The sequence below is a fragment of the Mus caroli genome, unplaced genomic scaffold, assembly GCF_978045245.1.
Source record: "Mus caroli unplaced genomic scaffold, Mus_caroli_1 scaffold_9, whole genome shotgun sequence".
NCBI classification, from domain to species: domain Eukaryota; kingdom Metazoa; phylum Chordata; class Mammalia; order Rodentia; family Muridae; genus Mus; species Mus caroli.
In genome coordinates this window covers 56,971,944-56,986,242 of record NW_028227264.1, presented here as the reverse complement: position 1 = coordinate 56,986,242, position 14,299 = coordinate 56,971,944, and the positions used below count along the sequence as shown (strand labels likewise).

The 14,299-nt window shown below is 42.9% G+C and overlaps 1 pseudogene; it reads right to left on the bottom strand.

Annotated features, from left to right (window-relative positions):
• Window positions 1-3,158: 3,158 nt before the first annotated feature.
• Window positions 3,159-5,456, bottom strand: LOC110302687 (zinc finger CCCH domain-containing protein 11A pseudogene; annotated as a pseudogene).
• Between the last annotated feature and the right edge of the window lie 8,843 nt (window positions 5,457-14,299).

Sequence of the window (14,299 nt, the reverse complement as noted above, 5' to 3'; positions counted from 1 at the left end):
ACTCCCATGTGCCACAGAGATGCTGTTAGTCTCTGATGCTCTGCCATCAGAGACTAGGGTCAGGAACCCACAAGCCCATCCTCCTAGAAATATAACCGAAAATCTAATCAACTTCCTGGGACATAGGAATAGCCAGAGGTTTGCAGTGAGAAAGCAAACAGTGAATCAAGAGGTGGGTAGCTTAAATAAACACTCAACCCACTGACTGACCCGAGCTCCAATGTAAGAAGCCTCAGAGAGCATTTGACAGAGTTCAAAAGAACAGAACGCCTCTCAGCCTTGACTGCGTTAGAAGCTGGCCCAGCAGGATCTGAGGATTCTGTTATAAACTTTGCATCTAGCTTAATGATAAGCCAGGTCTCTCCAAGCCTGAACGCCACAAGCTCTAACTGTTACTATTATATGAATCCCAGTATATTCTGTTATTGTTTGACCCCCTAAGTCTCCTGCCTGCCTCATCTTGTGAAATATTGATCATATTACCCAACTCATAGGTTATTCCTCCTAGACTTGGGATTTCTGTGGACTAGGGAATCTTGTCTGACTCTTCAATGACTCCACATCCACAGGAGTGGTGCAGCACAGTGCTTCTGGCCCACCCCTCCCCTCCTGCCTCCATTCCTACCACCTTGGTTCTTAGATACATTCCTCTAACAATCTCAACCATATGGAAGTCTAACACCCCAGAAGGTAGTTCTGTGAAAAGAAATTTTAGTTAGTTTGACTCAAATAATCTAGTTTTAAACATACTTTTAAAATAGAACAAACTTTTAATTCTTAAAAAAAAAAAATCCATGGTGCTTTGTCTGATGAAATTAAAACACATTTGATCCCTGGATTTTGTAGAAGACTCTGTTCATATTTTAAGGTGAAGAGTCTACAAAAAGAGAAATGAGTTCAAGGACTCCAATAGTGTAGCCATTAAGGACAAATAATAAATAGAACTTCATGGAGCTTAAACGTTTCTGTAGCGCAAGGGACGCCATCATTTGAACAGAGTAGTAGCCTGAAGAACAGGGGGGAAATTGTTACTACACATCTTACAGAGAGTTAGTAGCTAGGATATAAAAAGTTTTTAAAAAATGAACATCAAGAAAATAAACTGGAGTGGGTGTGGCCAGAGCAAGAGGGAGAAGGGAAGGGGGAAAAAAAGAAAATAAACTGACTAAAAGTGGGTATAAAACTAAGCAGAGAATACAAAAAAGAAAGAAAGAAAGAGGAGCTGGGCGTGGTGGCGCACGCCTTTAATCCTAGCACTCGGGAGGCAGAGGCAGGCGGATTTCTGAGTTCGAGGCCAGCCTGGTCTACAAAGTGAGTTCCAGGACAGCCAGGGCTATACAGAGAAACCCTGTCTCGAAAAACCAAAAAAAAAAAAAAAAAAGAAAAATAAAGAAAGAAAGAGAGAAAGAAAGACAGATGGCCAAAGACACTTTTATTTTTCCTATATCAGTTTTATTTAAAACACAAATAAGTATTTCTCTTTCATTAATGGCAAATGGCTCAAATAAGGTTGAACACAAATCACTGACAACTACGGGGCATTAAATATGAACAGACCTTTTATTTAAAGCAAAAGAATAGAGGTTATATACAAAAGAGAGGTTACATACAAAAGATATCTACAATCCATAGGCCAATTCAAAACAGGAGATGTGTTTATAAACTGTGTGGTGAGAACAGAACCTCCCACCTCTGCTCTGGAGCAGGGCTATCATACAACATTCAGTCAGCTGAAGATGGATCCGTACAAGCGTCTATACAGAAACTTCAAGTCATTTTTGCATGTGCAGAATCATCCAGATGTTCCCAGACTGAACTGGCAGTCCTGTGGCTTTCTTCCTTTTCCATATTCCCAACAAGGCTACATGAACTTCAACTCTTGATGAGCCGCTTACAACAGCAGTTCCTTAGGAGCCAACATGACAGGTGGTCCAGGATTTCCCTATGAGAAACAAACTGGCCACCTACAGAAAGTATCACAATGAACAAGTCTTTTCTTTCCTTCTTCCAATTCTGTACAGTGTCTCCTTTCAAGACTATATTATCCTCATCAGACTTGTTCCTTCACAAGTCTAAACCTCAAGATGATGTGAAGAAGACCAACATTAAGAAAAGAAAACTCAATCCAGAAATGAAGAAACTGGAGGTGTCCAATACACCCCAGAGCACCTTGCCATCCCTGACAGTACAGCCCAGTGTACGGCTACAGTGTATAGATCAATACTGGCAGCTTGAGGTTTCTTACCCACTCCTCCTCCCGTGGTTAAAGCACATCAAATAAATACTAAACAAGAGGAGTTTCCTGGGAGAGTTAGAAATTTTTTAAATTTACCAATTTTCTGTCTCTGTGATAATTCAATGCCACTAAGAGAAAGGTATTGCAGGGACAATTTTCATACTTTAAAAAAAAACAAAAAACCCTAGTCATATCACCATCTCTTATAAAGAACCCAGGAAATCCCAGAAATAGAAAATTAGTTTCAGGGCATCCCTCAGGCACTTTGAAGCCTTTAAAAAAATTAAATAATAAATTAGCTATTGCTCTTCAGAGGCTTACAGAGCAGCTAACACAAGAGGACCAGGTCCATATCTCAGGTTCTCCAGCTGCCTGGCCCTCTTTAAAGCTTAGACGGATCTCCAAATATCTTTAAAAAGACATACAATTTAATACAGACTGAGTGGGTTTTTTGTTTAGTGGTAGCATGATATTTGGTCCACAATGGTTAGCAGCTGTCTTTGTTTTAAACTCTGATAAAACTAAGACAATAAATAAATAAATAAATAAATAAATAAATAAATAAATAAATACAGCAATGAAGCTAGCCCACACTGACAAACACCTGGAGGACCACTGATTTCTCGTGCACCATTTGGTTTGGTGCTCAATCTCATGAGGAGGGAAGTGCATTACAGGACTTCCTTCTCGAAGATGCTGTACAATGGCATCAAATGGACAAAACGGTTATTTATCCAAGGATGGAAAAGATCTGACCCTGGGGAATACAGGACACACACAGGTACTTCAGAGGTGTATACTTTGACTAGGGCAAAATTTGAGACTTAAAGAAATTATCACTTTAGGTAAATAGTTGAAACTAAGTCTAGTTTTGGGTGAGGTTTTTATGTGTGTGTGTGTGTGTGTGTCCTCATTATCTCCTTCAGTTTAAACTGTCAATCATCTCTGAGAAGGCCACCTTCATCTTTTCCATGTCAACTTCAGCTTCTAAAATTTCCAATACTAGTTTCTCAAAATCATCTTCCCCAGAGAGTGGAGGTTTTCCTGTCGAGGCAGAGCCTAGGCAACACAGTTTTGTTGCCATCTGAGATGAGGAAGGGCCAGATCCTTCTGGGAGCAAGGGTCCTGAAGTAGCTTGGGCTGAAGACAGTCCAGAACTGTCTTTCGGGTTTTCTGTCTCAGACATGGTGATGGATTTATCCTCAGAGAGGAGGGGGTCAACAGCCACGGCTGCCTTTTTGGTGGGCCTTTCCTGCAGGGCACTGTTGAAGTTGAACGGCTTCACCGCAGCGATGCTGTTAGAGTCCATCTCCACAGCCTTGCGTTTGAGAGGCAATCTGGGAGCTGAGATAACCTTGACCACAGATGGCGTCACATTTGTTCTGGATTTGGCTTGACTCCTTTCTTCCAAAGTCTGTGCTGCACATTTCACATTCAGTATTGAGTCCCCAATTCCAGAGGTTTCTACCTCCGCTTTCGGGGATGACTCCGTGGGGAGCGGTTTTGCCAGGTGCTGAGTGCCGCCTGATTCAGCAATGAGCTCTGCATCTCCACGCACAGATGACAAGGTTGCTTTCTCCTTTTGTGACACTCCTCTCTCCTGCTGTCTCGGTGTGTGTTTCTCGTTGACAGTGTCACATCTGTTGACTGGAAGTTTTGTGGGATCACTTACGCTCTTATCTGAAGTCTCACTAGCTTCCATCTTCATCACACTGCTCTGAGAAGCATCACCACTGTCTTCAAGTTTTTTCTCTTCTTTTGCAACTGCTCTCCTGTTGATGCAGAACAGCCTCTTTGCCACCGGGACAGCCTCAGCTTGAGGTCGGGAGTTGCCACTACTCTTAGAGCTTTGCTGCACCCTCAGGGCCTTCTCCAGCTTAATTTCCTCTAGTGTCTTAATATGCACCCCCTGCAGAGACCTGGCTCTTCCTGCAGGCTCCTCCGATTGTCCATTGCTAACAGCAACAGTCCGAAGACTCACAATCTTTTTTAGTTCAGTGTCTTTTGTTAGCACCCGGCAACTTGTATCGTTTTTGGACTTCTGTCTTTCCATTTCCTGCTGCCGATGTCTCTTTTCAGCCAGGACCTCAGAGAAGGTTTTGATCTGCACTGAAGAAGTTTGTGTTCCTGATGAAGAATTGTCGGCTCCTGAAGGTTCTTCTCTCTTGGGTTTAGGTTGCAAGTCTCCACGTTGCCTACTGGCTCTTTCAAGAAGAATTTCTTCCAATGTCTTCACGTGAATCTCACCAGTGTTATGAACTCTCTTTTTCTTCGGTGCTTTATCAATGTTAGCTTCTGGCGCTTCCACTTTTTTCCCTAGCCTCTGTGCAAGTCTTCGCTTTAATGGGGGTTCACTGTCACCACCTACTGAAAGTTTTCGTTTTCCCAGTCTCTCACTAAGACTCAGTCTAACCAAGGACTCTTCTTGTTTGCTTGATGGAGTTACTGTTCCCACCACAGTCCCAACATTCTCCTTCTCAGGGCCTGGATTGGGCTGAGAATCTCCTACTGGAGATTCTCCCGAGGAGTCACCTTGCTTCATGGATTTTTCCTTCATTTTCATTGCTTTAATTTCCTCAAGAGTTCTTATTCCAAAATCCAAGCATTCACCTTGCTTTAAACTGACCCCAGGTTTGCAGGCAGAAGCCACTTGGAATCCATCATGGACTTCAGGAGTTGGTTTCAGGACAGGTGTTTTGCTTTCATCCTCCTCCTCAGAAGACTGATCACTGTCATCATCAGCTGCAATATTGATTACAACATGTGGATGTGTGGGAATGGGAATTTTATTTGAACTCTCTACTTTCATTACACCCCGGAGCTGAGGGGAGGGGTTATACTGAACTGACAATTTGTCCTGTTGGACCCTGAGCTGGCTAGCCTTTATTTCTTCCTGCGACTCAGGCACAGTGGGTAACATTGTTTTGCTTGGAGGTAGGAACAGTCCATCAACATAACGACTTCTGTTGTGGTGGAAAGCACAATTTAGTTTCCGACATCCCATTGGCTGATTTTCCCAATAACAAGGAATTTCACTTCGTTTTTTGGCAATTTCCATGTGGCGAAATCTGCACACCTGTCGAAAACAACGACCTTCTTGCCATAGTGTGCAAACAGTTTCATTTCCTAGTGCAGCTTCACAGTGGCGGAATGGGCAGTTGTCACCTCTGGTGCATGTAGAATAGAAATAAAAGTAGCAGTCTTCTCCCTGATTAGGCATACTGGATAAGTTCTCTGGCCAAAATGGCTTCCTGGAACAAGCCACAGCTTCCTCAAGGTGAAGACCAGCTCTGAGTACTCTTGAAATGGATTCCCTCTTCCAATGACCACTCAACCACAGAAATTGATGTTAAAATGTAATCATTAGCTGGTTGCTCTCAACTATTATGCTTTTTACTCACACTTAATACTAGTCAATTTTCCAGGAATTTTTTGAGGGCAGAGAATATTCCGGAACTGGTGATATTTCTTAGCTTCAGTTGTCCACCGTCCTCACATCAGCCGAACAAGCAGAATCCCAAGACTTCCGGTATCCGAAGACACTTTTTAACGCGTTCAACACCCTTAGTCATGAGAGAAATGCAAATTAAAACTACTATCAGATTTCATCTTACCCCAGTCAGAATGGCCAAGATCAATAACACAAATGACAACACGTGCTGGCGAGGATACAGAGAAAGAAGAGTCATTGCTGGTGAGACTGCAGAATGGGGCTGGAAATCAGTGTGAGGGTTCTCAGAAAGCTGAAATTGATCGAACCCAAGATCTAGCTAGACCACGCCTGGGCATCTTTCTACCCAAAGGACTCTACAGCCTACTCAGACAATTTCTCATCAGTGTTCAGGGCTGTCCTGCTCCTCATCGTCAGAGGTTAGAACAGACTAGCTGTCCATCAGCTGAGGATGATGGATGATGAAGACTTGGGCATGTTTAAAAGACAGAATAGTGTTTGGCTGTTAAAGAAAATGAAATATGTAGGCAAATGGATGGAGCCAGAAACAATCATCCAGAATGACCCAAAACCCAGACCCCAAAAGATACATGGTTGCATGTTTTCTCTTATATGTGGATGTTAGCTTTTGAACCTTAGGGATGAGCATCTCATTTAGAATGTCCACAGAGGTTAGGTAGCTCGTAAAGGACCCAGAGGGAGGAGAGGACCCCCCCCCCAGGAAGGGGAAATAGAATACAGTGGCATAAAGGGTAAAGATGAAATGCTAATAGTAGTATTAAAGGGAGAAGAGGATGGGAGGGCAGAGTGAAGGCGGGACTGTGGAGAGGCAAAGCTAACACTAAAGGCCTTCTAAGAGCCATTTGGAAACCTTCTACCACAGAAACTCCCTAAAATATACATATATATAAAAGGAATTTTAACACATTTACCATATCATGGGGGAAGAGAACGGCCCAACAAGACATCATATAATACCAAGTAAACCACCAGAACCAGGAGTGGGTTACATTTTGTGAACTCATTGGTCAAAGGGTTTCTCATAGAGCTCTCAGACATTACAGGCTACAGCCAATGCTATTGGGTACCCTTTACAACATAAAGTTGAACTGGTGCCAAACTAGAAGACATTTTCAGCCCTGCTGGCTAGAGTTCTTTGCACTGGGAGGTACTCTACTTGATACCATAAGAGAAACGTCATCAATATTCATACCCAGTCACAGACCCTGGAACTATAATAGCAAGCTGCCTGTAAGCCATTGTGGTGCAATAAGGACACAAGAGTTTATGGGAGTAATCAACTGCTTTACTTTTTTTATGGGGTAAGGCCCATACCATGAGATAAAACCCATACCAGACACTGATAAAGACGGAAACCTGAGACTAGAGGGGTCATGAACCCTAAAGGGGAAACCTAGTACTACTATTCTATGAAAGGAACACAGCAACAAAATGACTCCTAATGACATATTGCTACACCCGTATAGATCGGTGCCTTGCTCAAGCCACATCAGAGATGCTTCTTGCAGCAGATTGTAAGTAACACAGAGATCAATGGTTATACAATGTGCAGAGAGGGAGAAACTTTGGATCAGTCAACCCTAAATGGGATGTCTTCATCACACACTTGGTGATCCATGCAAACATGGGGTTAGAGTGATTGTAAGAGCCAGAGATGGGGAACACACCAAGAAAATAGTGTTTTCCAGACACAACAGAGCTCCTGCACATATGACCTACATCCACAAGACATGCACAAGTTCAAGCAAGACCAATCACAGAGCAGAGAAAGACAAGGTACCACTCCGAATCAAGAAGATATTTCTAAACAATACCTTCGAGGAGATTGATAAGTATTCTCCAAAATACAGTGACACGGATACCCACTCTCTAGGGTAGGCCTTGTGCTCAGGAGTAGTTGGCCAGCATAAAACGGAGTTCATAATTTTGTGTGCTTTTTGTTTGTTTAGTTGGTTATGTTGGGGTGTGTGTGTGTGTGGTATTTTACAGAAAGAAAATACATAAAGTTAGATGGTGAGTAGAGGGTATCTGGAGGATTTGGGAAAGGAAAAAGAACATGATCAAAATATATTACATGTAAAATTTTTTAAATAAAACAATAACATTTTAAAAAGATTTGAAGATGATGTGGTCCCACCACAGCCTGGGAGGACGTGGACTGGGGAGGAGGGTTATGGGGAATGGGATTCAGGGCAGGCACAAATTGATGAGGAACGGGCCTGGGGCCTCCAACCCTACATGTCTCTGGGTGGTTGTGGTGCAGAGGGCATCCCACACCTTATGTAGCATCTCCTATTGAAACATTGAAATAAATAGTGACAAAGACATAGGCAAGCAGAGGTGAGACACTGCTCCAGAATGAACAGCTAGTGCCTCTAGAAATAGGAATAAGCTAGAGCAGCTGTCATCTGACATAACCTCTGAGCCTCCCACCCTGGTCAGCAGCACCCTCCCCAGGGGAGCCCTTCTGGCTGGGGACAAGAGCTGTACAATGGCCAGGTCCTCACAGTCCTCTGAAGTGACAAGACATATACACCCATCTTCAAGATGGTAGAACACAGCCCTGCTCAGAGGATGATAAATCTATGCCCTTTCTTAGGCAGCAAGACTATAAACCCATGACCATGATGACATACTTTCTCAGACTCTTCAAACAAGGGCATAAACTAGTCACATTCTTCACCAAAATACCACAAAAACAGTCTCTAGACCACATACTGAAATTCTTCTTCACTGAAATCTCTTAGGCCCTAACTGCACAGTTCAAATCATTCCCAGCAACAAGGTCTTCCATATGCCTACTAGAACAGCCCCCACATAAAGCCTTCCACTACTTGTCAAATCCAAAGTCCCAAAATGCACATTGAATCAAAAGAGTGGTGACCTTGGGACAAGACTCCTCTTGGTGATCTTGTCTCAAGGTCACCACTCTCTTGATTCCAAACAAAATATGGTCAGGCCTATCACAGCAATACTCCAATCTCTGGTACCAACTTCTGTCTTAGTTAAGGTTTTAATGTTTTGAACAGACACCATGACCAAGGCAACTCTAATAAAGATAACATTTAGTTAGGGCTGACTTACAGGTTCAGAGATTCAACCCAATATCATCAAGGTGGGAGCAAAGTCTAGGAGGAGCTGAGAGTTCTATATCTTGTTCCAAAGGCAAGCAGGAGAAGAATGGCTTCCAGGAAGCTAGGATCAGGCTTTTAAAGCCCATACCCACAAGGCCACACCTACTTCAACAAGGCCACAGGGACACACCTAGTCCAACAAGGCCACACCTCCTAATAGTGCCACTCCCTAAGCCAATCATATAGAAACCATCACATTATACTCCCTGGATCCAATTAGCTTGGTCAAACACGTGAGATTATGGGGACCATACCTAGCCATAGTAGAATAAAAGGTACATTTAGTTCAACTTCCAAAGTTTCCATAGTCAACAGCAGGCTCAACAATGTTAAAAGTCCAAAGTTCAAAGATTTTTCTGAAATTCATCCAATCACTGAACTGTTATCCCTAAAGCAAAACCAATCAGCTGGGCAGTCTCTTGAAACTCTGCATCTCCATGTCTGATATCAAAGTGGTCTTGAGATTTCCAAATCCTTTTTCATCTTTGTTGACTGCAACAAACTTCTTTCTCCTGAGCTGGCTTCACTTCCTGTTAGCAACTTTCCTCAGCAGAGCCCAGGGCTCTGGCATCTTAAATATCTTGGGGTCTCCAAGGCAACTTCAACATTGCAGACTGCTCTGCTGGCCTTGAACACAGAGATCTGCTGCTTCACTGTCCTGGGATTAAAGGTTTGCACTACCAAGCCTGGATCTAATCTTAGCTGGGTGGGATCTTGCCCCAAGGTCACCACTACCTTGATTCAATTTAATATCTTTTGGACCACAGGATTCAGCTACTTTTCACTTCCTGGTGCTCCCAGTGACCATGACACACCATTAAAAGAACCAGTGCCAATCTGGGCATGCCTCCTTCAGCACAAGCAAATACTTTACGTGAGAGTTTGGTTCAACATTTTTTTTTTTTTTACTATATTTTGTCTTAGGATTCACTGAGTCTAATCTCTGTTGAATGTTGTATTAGTCAGGGTTCTCTAGAGTCACAGAACTTATGGATAGTCTCTATATAGTAAAAGAATTTATTGATGACTTACAGTCGGCAGCCCAATTCCCAACAATGGTTCAGTCGCAGCTGTGAATGGAAGTTCAAGGATCTAGCAGTTACTCAGTCTCACACGGCAAGCAGGCGAAGGAGCAAGAGCTAGACTCCCTTCTTCCAATGTCCTTATATTGTCTCCAGCAGAAGGTGTAGCCCAGATTAAAGGTGTGTTCCACCACACCTTTAATCCCAGATGAAATGTGTAGCCCAGATTAAATCTCCTTAAACTCAGAGATTTAATCTTCTGGAATCCATAGCCACTATGGCTCAAGATCTCCATACCAAGATCCAGATAAGGATCTCCAAGCCTCCAGATAAGGGTCACTAGTGAGCCTTCCAATTCTGGATTGTAGTTCATTCCAAATAAGTCAAGTTGACAACCAGGAATAGCCACTACAAATGTTTTGACGAAGTGCTCAGATTTGGAGGTAAACTTTCTAGAAAATATACCTTGTCCTAATATCATTTATACACACCATAATATTATATTTCATTTACTTAGAGCACTTTTTCATACATACATCTTTTTTTCTGTTTTAAAGGAAATACCCACAAACAGAATGAGCTGGTAGATGAATAAATTGTGCATCATTAGCATCTAAAGAAGAAGGTGCTGTGACAACGGTATTTACAGGATGGGCATTTGGGGGAATAGATTCATTGTGAGTGTCACATCTCTAAACTGTTCTTACTTGGATGGGAGAAACTACAGTGTACAAATGGGTGCCTATCACAGAGCCTCACCAGCCAAACCCATAGCTCATGCTGCAGTTGCTCCTGGGTATCAAAAGAAAAACATCTAGCAGGCCGGGCGTGGTGGCGCACGCCTTTACTCCCAGCACTCGGGAGGCAGAGGCAGGCGGATTTCTGAGTTCGAGGCCAGCCTGCTGTACAAAGTGAGTTCCAGGACAGCCAGGGCTATACAGAGAAACCCTGTCTCGAAAAAAAAAAAAAAAAAAAAAAGAAAGAAAAACATCTAGCTATCTGTGTCCTGGCCCTTTATGTTCAGATTTGGAAAGCACAGGCAAACCAAACCAAACCAAACCCCCAAAAAAACCAAAGCTACAAACAAAAGAAGCCACTATGCTTCCCATGCACACACTGCTGCTGTTTCTCCTCACCCCTCCCTGGTTCTGCCCTCTTCTTTTCTAATATCAAGGTCTCATCTCATAGGTCAGCCTATCACCTTAACACTTGTGGCAACCTTCCTCCCTCACCCTTCACAGAGCTGGGACCACACTCAGTGACACCTGGTCCTTAGCAAGGTGGGTTTGTGAACACGGTGATTGCTAGTCTTTAGACTCAAACACAACTCCAAGGAAATCACAATCTCACCCAAAAACAACAACAAAACAAAAGAAGACAAAAACAAAAACCTGCAACAATCAGAAAAACCAAGAACAATATTTATATTTTTCCTTTCTAAGCTTGCTACAATTGTTCAAAGTACTCTTCGTGACCCTTTGAGACTTCCTTCATCAATGCAATTAATTTAAATCTCTTTACCTCAGCCTCAGGTTGACTCTTCAGACAAGGGCAAAAACTAGCCACATTCTTCACCAAAATACCACAAAAACAGTCTCTAGGCCACAGACTGAAATTCTTCTGCACTGAAATCTCTTAGGCCAGGTCTGCACAGTACAAATCACTCTCAGGAACAAGGTCTGCCATATGCCTACTAGGATAGCCCATTGAGTCCCACTTAAAGCCTTCCACTGCTTTCCAAATCCAAAGTCACAAATTCCACATTCTTCCAAACAAAATATGGTCAGGCCTATCACCGCAATACTCCAGTCTCTGGTACGAACTTCTGTCTTAGTTAAGGTTTTAATGTTTTGAACAGACATAATGACCAAGGCAACTCTTATAAAGACAACATTTAATTAGGGCTGACTTACCGGTTCAGAGGTTCAATCCAATATCATCAAGGTGGGAGCAAGGTCTAGGAAGAGCTGAGAGTTCTATAACTTGTTCCAAAGGCAAACAGGAGAAGAATGGCTTCCAAGAAGCTAGGATCAGGCTTTTAAAGCCCATACCCACAAGGCCACACCTACTCCAACAAGGCCACACCTACTCCAACAAGGCCACACCTACTCCAACAAGGCCACACCTCCTAATAGTACTACTCCCTGGGCCATGCATATTCAAACCACCACAGTCCCTTTATACTTTCTCTGTTACTCCATGTTGTAATAATTCATGTCTAAAGATTTGGAGCTAGGAACTGCAGATGAAAAGGAATATGAGGTGTTTATCTTTCTGGATCTGAGTTACTTCTCTCAATACGATTTTTTTCTGGTTTCATCTAGTTTCTCACAAATTTCCTTATTTCATTTTTCTTTAAAGGTGCATATTGTTCCATTGTAAATTCACCTCATTTTCATTATCTATTAATCTGTTGAAGGACATTAGGTTGTTTTCATTTCTTAGCTCATGTGAATAGTGTGGCTGTGGACATGGCTGAGCAATATCGGTAGGGTGGGATATTGAGTCCTTTGAGCATATATATGCTAAGGAGTGGTAGAGCTGGGTCATATGCTAGATTTAGTTTTTGGTTGTTGCTTTTTGTTTTTGAAGATTCTTTGTACTTGTTTCCGGGGTGTCTGCCCGAGTTTGCATCCCACCACAGTGACTGGGATTCCTTTCTCCAGTGCCTCAGCAGCATCTGCTGTCAGGTATTTTGTTGATCTTAGTCATCCTGATGGAAGCTGTGCTTGCTTTGTGTCTAAAATGTGAATGGCAGTAGTACCTACTATATAGAGTTTCCCATGGCATTAAATAAAGTGATCTCAGTGTGATGGTTTGTATATCCTTGGACCAGGGAATTGCACCATCTGGAGGTGTGGCTTTGTTGGAATAGGTGTGACCTGGTTGGAGTAGGTGTGTCACTGTGGGTGTGGGCATAAGATCCTCACCCTATTTGCCTGGAACTCAGTCTTCCACTAGCAGCCTTTGGATGAAGACAGAACTCTCAGCTCCTCCTGCACCATGCCTGCCTGGATACTGCCATGCTCCCACCTTGATGATAATGGACTGAACCTCTGAACCTGTAAGCCAGCCCCAATTAAATGTTGTTTTTTATAAGACTTGCCTTGGTCATGGTGTCTGTTCACAGCAGTAAAACCCTAACTAATACAGAAGTTGGTACTAGGAGTGGGGTATTGCTGTGATAGGCCTGACCATGCTTTTATTTGAAAGAATGTGGATTTTGGGACTTTGTATTTGGAAAGCAATGGAATGCTTTAAATGGGGCTTAATGGGTCATCCTAGTAGGAATATGGAAGACTTAGTTGCTGGGAGTGATTTGAACTGTGTTGACCTGGCCCAAGAGATTTCAAAGGAGAAGAATTTCAGAATGTGGCATAAAGACTGGTTTTGTGGTATTTTGGTGAAGAATGTGGCTACTTTTTGCTCTTGTCTGAAAAGTCTGCCTGAGGCTAAGGTGAAGAGACTTGGATTAATTGCATTGACAAAAGAAGTTTCAAAAAGCCCAGCAGAGACTTTGTTCTCTGGTTAAGTCTTATGAAGAGAAGTTTGAACAAGCATAGCAAGCTTAGAAAGGAAAAATATCAGACATATGGTTCGAGTATTAAAGGGGTACCAGGAAGTGAAATGGAACAAATTCCTGTGTTCTAGGAAATAACAGATTAAGGGAGTGGGACCTTGGGGCAAGATCCTACCCAGCTAAATTAAATCCAGGCATCGTGGTACACACCTTTAATCTCAGGAGACAGGCATGCTGATCTCTGCATTCAAGGTCAATCTACAGAGCAAGAACCAGGATAGCCAAGCTTAGGCAGTGAAGGATTTAGAAAACATAAAGCTAGTGATAATGTAATAGTACAATGTTCTAGTTCCTGTAAGCAGCAGAACTCGGCAGCTTCAGCCATGTGGCTCTGGCTCTAGAGTTAAGAATGGAAGGAACTACTGGGAAAAATTGATGCTGGTTAGCTGGAGCTAAGGAATTAGCAGTGATTAAGAAGAGACCAGCATCACTGAGGTGAAATCTTCTGGAAATTGTTTTCTGGGAGCACAAAGAAGCTGTGCTCCAGAGATACCCAAGGTTGTACCTCGTGCTGCGGCTGGACTTGGTAATGTATAAGAGTCACTCAGGTAGTACTGCTTGTTAAGGAATGAAGGGATCATGGAGAGAAGCTGAGGCTTAGCACTGTGAGAGGCCAGGGAAGGTCACTTTAGAAGGTGAAGCCTCAGCTGTAGTTGATGGCCCAGGACTGAAGGGGTCATGCAAAGGATTTGAGGCTTGGCACCCTGAAGAGAGCCTATGAGAGGCTATTGGTGAAGCCTAGTTGGAGTGGAATACCCTAGTGTATTGGAGATGTCAGTACCATGGGATGATCACCAAGAACTGCAGCCGTAGTGGAGTGGATCAACCTGAGCTACAGAGGGCAGAGCTGGAAAA